We start from the raw sequence: 15,315 nt of genomic DNA, 5'->3' as shown, positions 1-15,315 counted from the left end.
TTAGTCTGATGTTAAATAGAATAAATTATTAAGCAACATACAAAAAGCTGGAGGAACACAGCAGGTTAGGCAGCACCTATGGCGGGGAATGGACTGGCAATAGCTGGAGTCCAGACCCTTCCTCAGGACTGGAAAGAAAGAAGGGAGATAGCTAGTATAAAAAGCTACACACACAAAATTCTGGAGGAATGCTCCATCATTTTCTGTGTGTTGCTTGGATTTCCAGCATCTGCAGACTTTCTCTTGTTTGTGAATAAAAAGCTTATGGGATTAGGTGTGGCGGAGTGGATTCAGACTGTATGAACATTGTTCTCTCTAACTTCTGGTAACCACTCCCATCTGCCCCCTTTTTTCCTCTTAATCGACTGGCTCCCATCACTGTATCATATAGAAACAGTACTGTGCAAAAATCTTAGCCACATATATTTAGCTAGGTAGCCTGGGACTCTTGCACAAAAGGCCAGAAGGCCAGCACCTGTTCCATCTGTTCTCATTCTCATCCTCCACCCTTTCGATCTGGTCATCTCTCACACATTCCTTCCTTTAGTTCCCCTCCTCACCTCCTTCCCTTTATGACATGGCCCACTGTCTTCTGCTGTCATATTCCATCTTCTTCAGCTCTTTGTCACTTCCAACTATCTTCCAGCTTCTTACATTGTCCCACTCTCCAGGCACAATCCACTTCTGAGACCTGGACTGCCAACAGTAAATACCTAAAAGCAATGGAAAACTATTATTCTATTTATTTAGAGATACAGCACAGAATAGACCCTTCCAGTCACACCACCCAGCAAATCTGGATTTATCCCTAGCCGAGTCACGGGACAAGTTACAATCACCAATTAACCTACTCACTGGTATATCACTGGACTGTGGAAAGAAACTGGAAGAACTGGAGAAAACCCACACATTCCATGATGATTTTGGAATTGAGCACTAAACTATGAAGCCCCGAGCTGTAATAGTGTCACGCGAACTGCTACACTCCAGTGACACATGTATCGATGATGTCTTTACAAAATCTCCACGTTCACGTTCTCAAGTCAAAATGGAGATGAACATTTGGCAATGAATTGAAAACTTGTTAGCAGCAGATTGAGTAGACCTCCCAGCTTACATATCAGCCACCTGCTGAAGAGTCTTGGCCTGAAACGTCAACTGTACTTTTTTTCCTTAGATGCTGCCTGGCCTGTTGAGTTCCTCCGGCATCTTGTGTGTGTCACTCAGATTTCCAACATCTGCAGGTTTTCTCTTATCAGCCACCTAACTGCTCCATCTGTGGAAGAGTCTGCTGTTTGCTTCTCTGAATCTATCAAACCAAAGGGAAGAAAGTTATCCTCCATCCCACAGAAATACTTATGAAGAGGACAAAGTTTTACAAATGACTAATCTGTTTTGAAACAAATGCAAGGTTGCAATGTTGGAATACCATATTACTTAAGGAAATGAAATATTCAAGTTAATATGGTTTTAACAATACTGGTAAGATGGAATGTTTGAGAATAAGGAAGAAAGCAAAAGTGCATGAAGCCACTTGGACGTTGTTGGGATATCTAGACAACACACTTTCTGGTTTCTTTAATGGCTCAGAATTACAAAATCAGTAAAACAAATCAGTTCTGATGAAGAATCATTAACCTGAAGAGTTCATTTTGATACCCTTTGCCAGGAACTGCTTGAATAAACCGAGTGCCTATTGGCAGCACCTGGTTTTAAGGCAGGGTGGAACAAATATATGTACTTTCAATTAAAATTTGATTGGAGAACTAAGCTAATTTACTCAGCAAATTGAGTAGATTAAAAAAAAACAAAAGGTACCAGAAAGTACATCACCTTCTGCCAATAAAAGCAGGGTGAATTTGCCAAAAAAAATTGCAGAGGATACAGGTTAATCACAAAATACTTACATAAAATCTCACTCAGACATGTATAGAAGTGTGTTTTTTGGCATTGATCAATGTGGAATTACCCTCATTGGTCAGGGAATATGTTGTCAGTAAAGGCAGCTGAATATGAATGAAACTGAGATATGAGTAAGTCAGCCAGGCATCTACCATCTGGGCATGTTGCAATTTCCAGAACACAAAATCCACGTCAGGTAACTCAGTCTTTCTGTCTGTATCTGAACTGGCTATCTGCCAGACACCCTGCCAGCTCAGACTTTCCTCCTTTATTGTCTGGCCTGCTGGGCCTGTCACACAACCCAACCCTTAGCAACATAAGAGGCTTAATTTGATCTTAACTGCTATTTACTTGTCCTTTGGTCTCACCCTATCAGAGATATTCCCTTTGCATACCCATTTCCTTTACCCTTTCTCTACTACCTAATGCTAATTGTGTTCTCTCTTTCCCAGCTCTGCACCTGAGGTGTTAACTGTTCCACTTTCCTTAGATGGTGGATGACCTGCTGGGATTTTATTGGCATGTTTATTACTTCAGATTTTCTGCATCTGTGGATTATTGGTTCTATTTATCTAACTATCCATCCAGCATAGAAGAGGTCCTTCCGGCCTAGCTAGCCCCACTGCCCAGCAACCCACCTATTTAACCCTAGCCTAATCACAGGACAATCTACAATGACTGGTACTAGCTGGTATGTCTTTGGACTGTGGGAGGAAACTAGAGTACTCGGAGGAAATCCAAACGTTCACGTGAAGAAACTTCCTTCGTGGATGCTGGATTTAGAACTATAGAACCATAGAACATTACAGCACAGAAACAGGTCTTTTGGCCCTTCTTGGCTGTGCCGAACTATTTTTCTGCCTAGTCCTACTGACCTGCACCTGGGACATATCCCTCCAAATTCCTCTCATCCATATTCCTGTCCAAGTTTTTCTTAAATGTCAAAAGTGAGCCTCCATTCACCACTTCATCTGGCAGCTCATTCCACACTCCCATCACTCTCTGCGTGAAGAAGCACCCCCCCCCAAAGTTCCCTTTAAACTTTTCCCCCTTCACCCTTAACATATGACCTTTGTTTTTTTTCCTCCCCTGGCCTCAGGGGAAAAAGCCTGCTTGCATTCACTCTATCTATACCCATCATAATTTTATACACCTCTATCAAATCTCCCCTCATTCTCCTATGCTCCAGGGAATAAAGTCCAAACCTTTCTCTGTAACTCAGTTTCTCAAGTCCCAGCAACATCCTTGTAAACCTTCTCTGCGCTCTTTCAACCTTATTAATATCCTTCCTGTAATTAGGTGTCAGAACTGCACATGCTACTCCAAATTCAGTCTCACCAATGTCTGTGAGATGTGGCAGTCTTGGGGGAACTCCCCTCTCCCGCAGAGTCACATCTGCCGGAAGTGTTTGCAGCTGGGCGATCTGGAAGACCGTGTGAGGAATCTGGAACAGCAGCTGGATGACCTTCGACTCATAAGGGAGAATGAGGCAGTCATAGATGAGAACTACAGGGAGGTAGTCACCGACCAGGTGTGAGCCACGGTGGCAGGACCTCTGGCACTGAGTCTGACCCTGTGGTGCGGAAGGATGGGACGGAAAGGAGGAGAGCTGTCGTCATTGGAGACTCTATACTCGGGAGCAGACAGGAGATTTTGTGGACATGAGAAGGAATCCTGCATGGCTTGTTGCCTCCCGGGTGCCAGGATCCTGGATGTCTCTGACCAGGTGCATGACATCCTGGTACAAGAGGGAAAGCAACCAGAAGTCGTGATACATGTTGGGACCAACGACATGGGCAGGAAGAGGGATGAAGTCCTGAAGTGTGAGTTTCAGAAACTAGGCAGAAGGCTGAAGAACAGGACCTCAAAGGTGGCATTCTCAGGATTGCTGCCAGTGCTACGTGATAGTGATGGTGAGAATTGGAGGAGATGGCAGTTAAATGCGTGGCTGAGGAGTTGGTGCAGGGGGCAGAGTTTTAGATTTTTGGATCATTGGGATCTCTTCTGGGGAAGGTGGGACCTGTACAGATTGGATGGGTTGCACCTGAACTCGAGAGGGAGCAATATCCTTGCTGGTAGGTTTGCTAGCATGGTTCGGGAGGGTTTAAACTAATTTGCAAGGGGGATGGGACCCGGAGCGATAGAGCAGTGAAAGAAGTGCATGGAGTAAAGCCAGATCTAACATATAGAGAGGCTTTGAGGAAAGAGCAGCAGCATAGAGGGTAGAAAGGTAGTAAGGTAGAAGGGCTAAAGTGTGTGTACTTCAATGCAAGAAGCATCAGGAACAAAGGTGATGAACTGAGAGCTTGGATACATACATGGAATTATGATGTAGTGGCCATTACAGAGACTTGGCTGGCACCAGGGCAGGAATGGATTCTCAATATTCCTGGACTTCAGTGCTTTAAAAGGGATAGAGAGGGGGGAAAAGGGGAGGAGGGGTGGCATTACTGGTCAGGGATACTATTACAGCTGCAGAAAGGGTGGGTAATGTAGCAGGATCCTCTTTTGAGTTAGTATGGGTGGAAGTCAGGAACAGGAAGGCAGTAGTTACTCTACTGGGGGTATTCTATAGGCCCCCCGGTAGCAGCAGAGATACCGAGGAGCAGATTGGGAGGTTGTTATCATGGGTGACTTTAACTTCCCTAATATTGTTTGGCACTTGATTAGTTCCAAGGTTTTAGGTGGGGCAGAGTTTGTTAAGTGTGTCCAGGATGGATTTCTGTCACAGTATGTTGACAGACCGACTAGGGGGAATGCCATACTAGATCTAGTATTAGGTAACGAACTGGGTCAGTTCGCAGATCTGTCAGTGGGTGAGCATCTGGGGGACAGTGATCACCGCTCCCTGGCCTTTAGCATTATCATGGAAAAGGATAGAATCAGAGAGGACAGGAAAATTTTTAATTGGGGAAGGCAATTTATGAGGCTATAAGGCTAGAACTTGCGGGTGTGAATTGGGATGATGTTTTTGCAGGGAAATGTACTATGGACATGTGGATGATGTTTAAGGATCTCTTGCAGGATGTTAGGGATAAATTTGTCCTGGTGATGAAGATAAAGAATGGTAGGGTGAAGGAACCATGGGTGACAAGTGAAGTGGAAAATCTAGTCAGGTGGAAAAAGGCAGCATACATGAGGTTTAGGAAGCAAGGATCAGATGGGTCTATTGAGGAATATAGGGTAGCAAGAAAGCTTAAGAAGGGGCTGATAAGAGTAAGAGGGGGGCATGAGGAGGCCTTAGCGAGTAGGGTAAAGGAAAATCCCAAGGCATTCTTCAATTCTGTGAAGAACAAAAGGATGACAGGAGTGAAGGTAGGACCAATTAGCGATAAAGGTGTGAAGATGTGCCTGGAGGCTGTTGAAGTGAGCGAGGTCCTCAATGAATACTTCTCTTCAGTATTCACCAATGAGAGGGAACTTGATGATGGTGAGGACAATATGAATGAGGTTGATGTTCTGGAGCATGATGATATTAAGGGAGAGGAGGTGTTGGAGTTGTTAAAATACATTAGGACGGATAAGTCCCCAGGGCCTGACGGAATAGTCCCCAGGCTGCTCCACGAGGCGAGGGAAGAGATTGCTGAACCTCTGGCTAGGATCTTTATGTCCTTGTTGTCCACGGGAATGGTACAGGAGGATTGGAGGGAGGCGAATGTTGTCCCCTTGTTCAAAAAAGGTAGTAGGGATAGTCCAGGTAATTATAGACCAGTGAGCCATACGTCTGTGGTGGGAAAGCTGTTGGAAAAGATTCTTAGAGATAGGATTATGGGCATTTAGAGAATCATGGTCTGATCAGGGACAGTGAGCACGGCTTTGTGAAGGGCAGATCATGCCTAACAAGCCTGATAGAGTTCTTTGAGGAGGTGACCAGGCATATAGGTGAGGGTAGTGCAGTGGATGTGATCTACATGGATTTTAGTAAGGCATTTGACAAGGTTCCAGACGGTAGGCTTATTCTGAAAGTCAGAAGGCATGGATCCAGGGAAGTTTGGCCAGGTGGATTCAGAATTGGCTTGCCTGCAGAAAGCAGAGGGTCATGGTGGAGTGAGAACATTCAGATTGGAGGGTTGTGACTAGTGGTGTCCCACAAGGATCTGTTCTGGGACCTCTACTTTTTGTGATTTTTATTAACAACCTGGATGTGGGAGTAGAAGGGTGGGTTGGCATGTTTTCAGATGACACAGAGGTTGATGGTGTTGTAGATAGTGTAGAGGATTGTCAAAGATTGCAGAGAGATATTGGTAGATTACAGAGAGATATTGATAGAATGCAGAAGTGGGCTGAGAAGTGGCAGATGGAGTTCAACTTGGAGAAGTGTGAGGTGGTACACTTTGGAAGGACAAACTCCAAGGCAGAGTACAAAGTACAAAGGGTACAGAGGAGATTTACCAGGATGCTGCCTGGTTTAGAGAGTATGGATAATGATCAGAGATTAAGGGAGCTAGGGCTTTACTCTTTGGAGAGAAGGAGGATGAGAGGAGACATGATAGAGGTGTACAAGGTATTAAGAGAAATAGACAGAGTGGGCAGCCAGCAGCTCTTCCCCAAGGCACCACTGCTTAGTACAAGAGGACATGGCTTTAAGGTAAGGGGAGGGAAGTTCAAGGGGGATATTAGAGGAATGTTTTTCACTCAGAGTGTGCTTGGTGTGTGGAATGCACTGCCCGAGTCAGTGGTGGAGGCAGATGCACTAGTGAAGTTTAAGAGACTACTAGACAGGTATATGGAGGAATTTAAGGTGGGGGTTGGGGGTATATGGGAGGCAGGGTTTGAGAGTCGGCACAACATTGTGGGCTGAAAGGCCTGTAATGTGCTGTACTATTCTATATAATCTATAAATCTATTATCCAACCTCACCATTACATTCCAACTCTTGTACTCAATACTTTGATTTATAAAGGCCAATGTACCAAAAGCTCTCTTTACAACCCTATCTACTTGTGATGCCACTTTTAGGGAATTATGTATCTGTACTCCCAGATCCCTCTGTTCAACTGCACTTCGCAGTGTTCTACCATTTACCTTGTATGTTCTAACTTGGTTTGACCTTCTGAAGTACAATACCTCACACTTGTCTGCATTAAACTCCATCTGCCATTTTTCAGCCCATTCCTCCAACTGGTTCAAATCACTTTGCAAGCTTTGAAAACCTTCCTCACTGTCCACTACACCTCCAGTCTTTGTATCATCAGCAAATTTGCTGATCCAATTTGCCATATTATCATCCAGATCATTGATATAGATGACAAATAACAATGGACCCAGCACTGATCCCTGTGGCACACCACTAGTCACAGGCCTCCACTCAGAGTAGCAATCATCCACTACCACTCTCTGGGTTCTTCCATTGAGCCAGTGCCTAATGCAGTTTACTACCTCTCCATGTATACCTAGCGACTGAATCTTCCTAACTAACCTCCCATGCAGGACCTTGTCAAAGGCCGTACTGAAGTCCATGTATACAACATCCACTGCCTTCCCTTCAGCCATTTTCCTGGTAACTTCCTTGAAAAACTCTAATAGATTGGTTAAACATGACCTACCACACACAAAGCCATGCTGACTGTTTCTAATAAGTCCCTGTCTATCCCAATACTTGTAGATCTTAGTATTAAATACTCTGAGTATTCCTTCCAATAATTTACCAACTACCAATGTCAAACTTACCAGCCTATAACTTCCCGGCTTACTTTTTGAGCCTTTTTTAAACAACAGAACTACATGAGCTATCCTCCAATCCTCCAGCACCTGACCCATGGATATCGACATTTTAAATATTTCTGCCAGGGCCCCTGCAATTTCAACACTAGTCTCCTTCAAGGTCTGAGGGAATACCCTGTCAGGTCCTGGGGATTTATCTACTCTGATTTGCCTCAAGACAGCAAGCACCTCCTCCTCTTTAATCTGTATAAGTTCCATGACCTCCCTACTTGTTTGCCTTGTTTCCATAGACTCCATTCCAGTTTCTTTAGTAAATACAGATGCAAAAAACCTGTTTAATATCTCTCCCATTTCTTTTGGTTCTATACATAGCCAATCACTCTGATCTTCAAGAGGACCAATTTTATCCCTTACTATCCTTTTGCTCTTAACATGCCTGTAGAAGCTCTTGGGATTATCCTCCATTTTGACTGCCAAAACAACCTCATGTCTTCTTTTAGCTTTCCTGATTTCTTTCTTAAGTATTTTCTTACTCTTTTTATACTCCTCAAGCATCTTATTTCCTCCCTGTTGCCTATACATGTTAGATATCTCTTTCTTCTTCTTTATCAGAGTTCCAATATCCCTTGAGAACCAAGGTTCCTAATTCTTATTCATTTTGCGTTTAACCCTGACAGGAACATACTAACTCTGCACTCTCAAAATTTCTCCTTTGAAGGTCTCCCACTTACCAATCACATCCTTGCCAGAGAACAACCTGTCCCAATCTATGCTCTTTAGATCCTTTCTCATTTCTTCAAATTTGGCTTTTTTTCCAGTTTAGAACTTCAACCTGAGGACCAGATCTATCTTTATCCATGATCAAGTTGAAACTAATGATGTTATGATCACTGGAACCAAAGTGATTCCTTACACACACTTCCATCACCTGCCCTAACTCATTTCCCAATAGGAGATCTAATATTGCATCCTCCCTAGTTGGTACATCTATATATTGTTTTAGAAAACTTTCCTGAACACACTTCACACACTCTAACCCATCTAGACCTTTAACAGTATGGGAGTCCCAATCAATGTGTGGAAAATTAAAATCCCCTACAATCACAACTTTCTGTATCCTGCAGTTGTCTGTTATCTCTCCGCAGATTTGCTCCTCCAATTCTCGCTGACTATTGGGTGGTCTATAATACAACCCTATTAATGTGGTCATACCTTTCCTGTTTCTCAGCTCCACCCATATGGCCTCAGCAGACAAGCTCTCTAATTTGTCCTGCCGAAGCACTGCTGTAATATTTTCCCTGACTAGCAAAGCCACCCCCCCCCCCCCACCCTTCATCCCTCTGCCTCTATCACAACTGAAACATCGGAACCCTGGAACATTTGAACTCATAAACCTGATGCCCCGAGCTGTAGTAGTATCAGTCTACCACTACGTTACTGTGATGCCCCAATTATCATTTAACATGAGAGCTCGGGTGCCTTCCATCACTATACTGTTTGCTTCCATGTTGAGGTTGGATGGGATTATCTTTTCATTGTGTGATATAACTCAGAATGAGGTCCTTCAGCCCATTATGTCCATGCCAGCAATCAAGTACTATCTGTACTAGTCTGTTTAACCAGAGCTGGGTCCATTGTTTTCTATGCCTCAGTGCAACAAGTGCTCATCTAGATACTTATGACTTACTATAAGACTATTGTCAACACAACCACTGAAACAATAAGTTCTAATTACCTCCTTGTTCAAATGTTTCTTCTTCCTCAGATCCCATTTCCCCTCATCCTAAATCTTAGGTACCTTTGGTATGGTTAACAGTTTCCTACTATCTACCCTATATATGTCCCTCAAATTTTTGTCTATCTCTATCTGGGGCAGGGGGTTCCCAACGTTTAACATGCCATGACCCCCTACCATTAACCAGGTTGGGAACTCTGATCTAGGGGAACGTTTCATCTCTTTTTTGTGATTATCTGCCATTACTTCCGTGGTTCTGCAGAGAGTGCATCAAAAACTGGAGTCTGAGAGCACTTGCTCCATGGCTAAGAGCTGGTAGCTGCATTAAATTTAAGCAGGAAGTATAGCAAACCGTGCATCCTCCCTATTATAAAAAGTTCCCAATGCAGAATGTTTTGTATGGTTGTTAAAAGATTATGCTCTAACACTGGGATATTAATGTACAGACATGAATTGTCAAGTGCAACCAGAAAATGTTTTAACACTAAGAACAAAGCTAATAAATTTCTAAGCATTGTGCTGTTATTAAGGAGGGTCTTTTTCTCTTCCAGTTATGGTTGAGGTTCAGACCAGATAGGTTCAAGGTCATTAACAGTGGAACTGGGTTCTACAGGAAAACTCGCTTCCCATGTTAAGTAGTCATGATCTGGACAGAATTGCCTGAGAGCATCCTGGATGCAGATTCAGTGGCTGGCTTCAGAAGAGAACTGGAATCATATTTGAAGAAGAAAAGCATTTATAAGGCTCCAGTGGGATTGGGGAATGGAAATGAGTCGATGATTCCAGTATAGAGCCAGCATGCACTCTTTCACTGCTGTATTGAGCCTAGTTCTCAAAACCTGATAGCTGAACAAAGTGGCAATACATTTATATGAACACTCATTGAGTCAGAATCATAAGGTACTGCAGCACAGGAACAGCATCCTTAGCCCATCTATTTCATGCCGAACTGTTATTTTGCCTAGCACCCTTGACCTGAACCTGGACCATAGCTCTCCATCCATGTATTTCTCTTAAATCTTGCAGTTGAACCCGCATCCACCACCTCTGCTGGCAGCTCGTTCCACACTCTCACCACTCTGAGTGAAGAAGTTCCCTTTCATGTTCCTGTTAAATATTTCTTCTTTCACCCTTAACCTATGACCTCTGGTTCTAATCTCAGCCTACCTAACTGGAAAGGCCTGTTTCCATTTGCAGTATTATACACCTCAAAATGTTGTATACCTCTATCAAATATTTCCTCATTCTCCTACACTCCAGGGAGTAAAATCCTAACCTTTTCAACCTTTCCCTATAATTAGCAAGGTCTTTGTTTTTGTTTTAATTATTAGTATTATAAGTTATTAGAATTACAAAATTAGTATGTTTAAGTTTCACACTGTTCAGCAAAGTTCAAGTATCATCAAACTTGTATGCTGAAATTACACTAATTCAATCTTGCAGTTTAATATGGAGATCATGAAATGTTATCAGTAACTAAGTCTGGAATTTGTAATAAAGACGTTCTCTCTAGGGCCCGAGTGCTGAATAGATAATTAGAATTTAGCCATTTCAGTAAAACTTACAGCTCAGTAGTATTTTCCAAATGAGTTCAGAAACATTATCAGCTCAGTGGCAAATACTGGAACATAAAACATCTGCAGTGTTTTGCAAAATTGTTTCAGTCCTACTCAGAACTTCTGCCTCAATATATATTTCATTACATTGATGACTGAATTGTTCCTGTTTCCTGCACTCATACAGAACTTGAAACATTTATTATCATTGCTGCCAATTTCTGCCTTGCTCTCACTTTCATATGGTCTAGATCAAACTCTTCCCTTCCCTTTTTTGACAGCTCTGTCTCAATCTCACCGTATATATTGGCTGCCAATATCATTGTAAGTTCATAGACTTCCACAGCTATGTCTTCTGACCACATCACTTTCCATTCTGCTTTCTGTAAGGATTCCATTCTATCTGCCCCTTGTGTCAATGCAGATGAAGAATATTTCCACATGATTATCTTTCCTTAAGCATAGATTCCCCTTTACCACTTCAATTTCCCGTCTCTCACCCGATCTCTTCCCAGCAAGAACAAGGAGAGCATTTGTCCCTATGCCTTTCCCATCCATCCACCGGCCTTTACATTCAACAGATAATCACACATAATTTCCATTTTCACCTAGAGAACCAAGAAGGGAGCATTGCCTCCATGAATCCCTTCTCTGTTCTTTTATTGCCCCATCCTACGTTATTTTCCTATAAAAATAAGAATATGACATTTTGCCTTCTCATCATTCAGGAACTCAAACAGTGATTCCAGGTATAGCAATGGTTAACTTCTTCCAGTCTAATGTGCTGTATTTGGTATTCACAATGCAATTTCGTCTGCATTACTGCAACTAAATGTTTATTAGCTAACTACTCTACCTCTGTCAGTCAATGAAGGTAACCCTAAATCTCTTTAATTATCCACCCTATCTCCACTTTGACCCCTGTGCCTTCAGCATCCTGTCTTGTTCCATCAATACCCAAGGATGCTTGAGAACTGGAATTCACTCTCCAGAAGACTGATTTTTCAATCGGCAATGGTGACTGTGGTTTCTGGTGCATTGGAGGCTGTTGGGCTGGGTGGTGACCTACTCATTCCCTTCAGTTCAAAATGTGTATAGAATGCATAGGAGATGAGTCCATGGCCAGATCAGCCATGATCTTACTGAATGGCAGAGCAGGCTTGTCGGGCCTACTTCTTACGTTCTTGTTGGGGAGGGATGTGCTGTTGTCAAAGGAGGTATCCAACATTGTTCTGTGATGCGTTTAACTCATGTAAGCCCTTCCACAAGCAACAGCTGTTCTGCAGCAGGAGTACAGTGCAATACATAAAAACCTATAAATTACGATATGCATATATCTGCAAAAAGAGAGCTAAAGGAAGATAGCCAACATTTTTATTTCTTCCTTTTTCTCTCTCTTCGGATATGGCTGTACCTTTGTTTCAATTTCTTTCTCTTCCAACACGGAATGTTTTTTAAGATTACGGTGCTAGCTTTGGTTTGTGCCCTGTCATAAACAGTTATTTTGTTCAATCACCCTCAAATGCAACTTTAAAAAGCATTTTTTCAGTTTTCTAGTAATGCCAAAGGGTCTCTGCTCTGAAAAATCAGCTTGTACCTCCCTATGGAAGATGTTTGTCGTGCTGTGTGTTTCGGGCAGTTTCTGTTTTACACAGTCTTATTTTTGGCTGTGTGGATATTTTTGATCACATTTTACATCTTTTCATACTCCGTATACTCTTACTTTTCTGTAATAGACAAATCAGAATTTCCCACATTTTGTATAAAAATAGACACAATAAGTATACTTCCATCAATACCATTTACCCAGAAGATCATTACAATCCTTTCCATTAATGTCTTTGCAATTGACCAACACCATTTGCTTGGTTGGTAAGATAAACATCTCAGAATCAAGGAGGGGGTGGGTATTGAATGAGTCAGAATCTTGATTCTTGGCAAGCATTCTGGCCGGTGACCTCGTCTCTGACCAGTGGCCTGGCCTTTAACCAATGACCCTATTCCTGACTGCTGTCTCAGCCTTTGACCAGTGATTCAGCTCTTTCCGGTAACTCAGACTGCCAGCTGACAGAATTCTTTAACTCTGAAACTCGCAACTTAAACGCCCGAATGATTTCAGCCACTGAGCCACCCTCATTCATTACCGACACGTTTTGAAAATATTATAAGTTAAAGGGTTTTCCCCATTTTCTATTGCATCCAGTCATAGACAGTTATTTACATAAAATATTTGAACTTTCCTGCAGTGTAAGATGGGTTCCATTTTGAATGATTTTTGTTGCTTGAAACTGCAATTTAAGATCTTTATTGTTTTTATGTCTTATTGACCGAATTGATTGAATTTCAATAAGAATGATTTTTTTTGGTTTAACTAACTCCTTTGTGTCTTCTTGGGGAAAAAAATAATGTGTTATTCATTTGTTCCAGCAAAAACATTATTAGCAAAAACATAAAATTATGGACAGAATGGACATATATATTCTCATGATTGATTGTTGGTTTCTTTTTTTTGAAAACGTTTTTTATTGTGTTTTTAAATGATTACAGAGTAAAGTATGGAAAAAAATGTATATAACCCTTCCCCCTCCCCTTAACCCCTCCCCCCCAACTTCCCTATAGAAAAAAAAGAGAAAGAAAGAGTGCCTGGTTTTTGGAAGATCTCCACATGCTCCATGGAGTTCATAATAACTTTAGTATATATATTTATTTATTTCCCCAAGTAACCAATTATTTCATTTTCAGAGCACTTATATATTTAGTCCTGTCTTTTGTAACTAAGGGCACCAAATTTTCAGAAATGTTTCATATTTATCTCTGAAATTATAAGTAATTTTTTCTAATGGAATACAGCCATAAATTTCTTTCTTCCAACAATCTATACCAATTGTTGGTTTCTTGAATACATTAGTTAATTTCAATTATTTTAAGATTTATTGACTGATGTTTTATCAATTGCACATGGAACATGTGTTCTTTTTTGTCATTTTGATTTTGTCTAAATGAGTTCTTATTCATTTTCTTGCCCATGTATCATACTTGGCTGAAACTTAATTGATTGGCCTTATCTCAAACAATAATGAGGTGGCCTACAGGGAAGAAGTCATCTCTCTGACACGGTGGTGTCAAGAAAGCAACCTCTCCCTCAATGTCGCAAAAACAAAGGAGCTGGTTGTGGATTACAGGAGGAATGGAGATGGGCTAACCCCTTTTGACATCAATGGATCTGGGGTTGAGAGGGTGAACAGCTTCACATCACCGAGGACCTCATACATACCAGCTGTGTGGTGAAGAAGGCACAACAGTGCCTCTTTCACTTCAGATGGTTGAGAAAGTTTGGTATGGGCCCCCAAATCCTAAGAACTTTCTACAGGGGCACAATTGAGAGCATCCTGACTGGCTGCATCACTGCCTGGTATGGAAACTGTACCTCCCTTAATTGCAGGACTCTGCAAAGAGTGGTGCGGACAGCACAGTGTATCTGTAGTTGTGAACTTCCCACTATTCAGGACATTTACAAGGACAGATCTGTAAAAAGGGCCTGTAGGATCATTGGGAACCCAAGCCATCCCAACCACAATCTATTCCAGCTGCTACCACTGGGAAGATGTACCATGGCATAAAAGCCAGGACCAACAGGCTCCGGGGACAGCTTCTTCCACCAGGCCATCAGACTGATGAACTCATGCTGATTTGAGTGTACTCTATATCATATTGACTGTTCTATTTATTATAAATTACTATAATTGCACATTGCACATTTAGATGGAGACATAACATAAAGACTTTTACACCTCATAAGTGTGAGGATTTAAGAAATAAAGTAATTCAAAGATGTCTTTTATAGTATGCCTCTGGGAGCTTTGAGGAAGTCTTCAAGACAAATGCTTCAGAGTTTACTTTTATATTGGCTGGAAATATTTGGTTTCATGGTGAGACAACTAGATTCCAAACTTAACCAAATCAACTGATGGCTTAATATTTTTATCCCACAATTTTTAATCTTTTTCCGATGTCAGATTTCACTCCATTCTAATATCCCTTGCTCTTATTTGGGATTGTATGGGCTCAAGTCATATTTCTGTTTGGTGAAGAAAGGAGGGATTGGTGCAGTGTCTATGGTGGCAACTCTTCTAAATCGAAGCAAGAGGCAGAGAGGGAAGAGGTAAAAGAAGCTCAGAGAGAAGCTGTTTTTTTTAACTGATTGGGGCAAAGAGGCTAAATTGCGCAGGTGCGTGACATAGCACGCCAAAGGTTTAAAAAGGAGAGGAAGTTTTCAACAGTCACTTAAATTGAAGCAAGAGGCGGAGAGGGAAGAGGTAAAAGAAGCTCAGAGAGAAACTGTTTTTTTAACTGATCAGAGCAAAGAGGCTAGACTGTGCAGGCGCGTGACGTAGCGTGCCAAAGGATTATAAGAAAGACCACCATATACAGCAGCCATCATCGTAGCAGCCATAGTTG

This window comes from Hypanus sabinus, chromosome 18 (assembly GCF_030144855.1).
Source record: "Hypanus sabinus isolate sHypSab1 chromosome 18, sHypSab1.hap1, whole genome shotgun sequence".
Taxonomy (NCBI): Eukaryota; Metazoa; Chordata; class Chondrichthyes; order Myliobatiformes; family Dasyatidae; genus Hypanus; species Hypanus sabinus.
Note: the sequence above shows the minus strand (reverse complement) of the source record.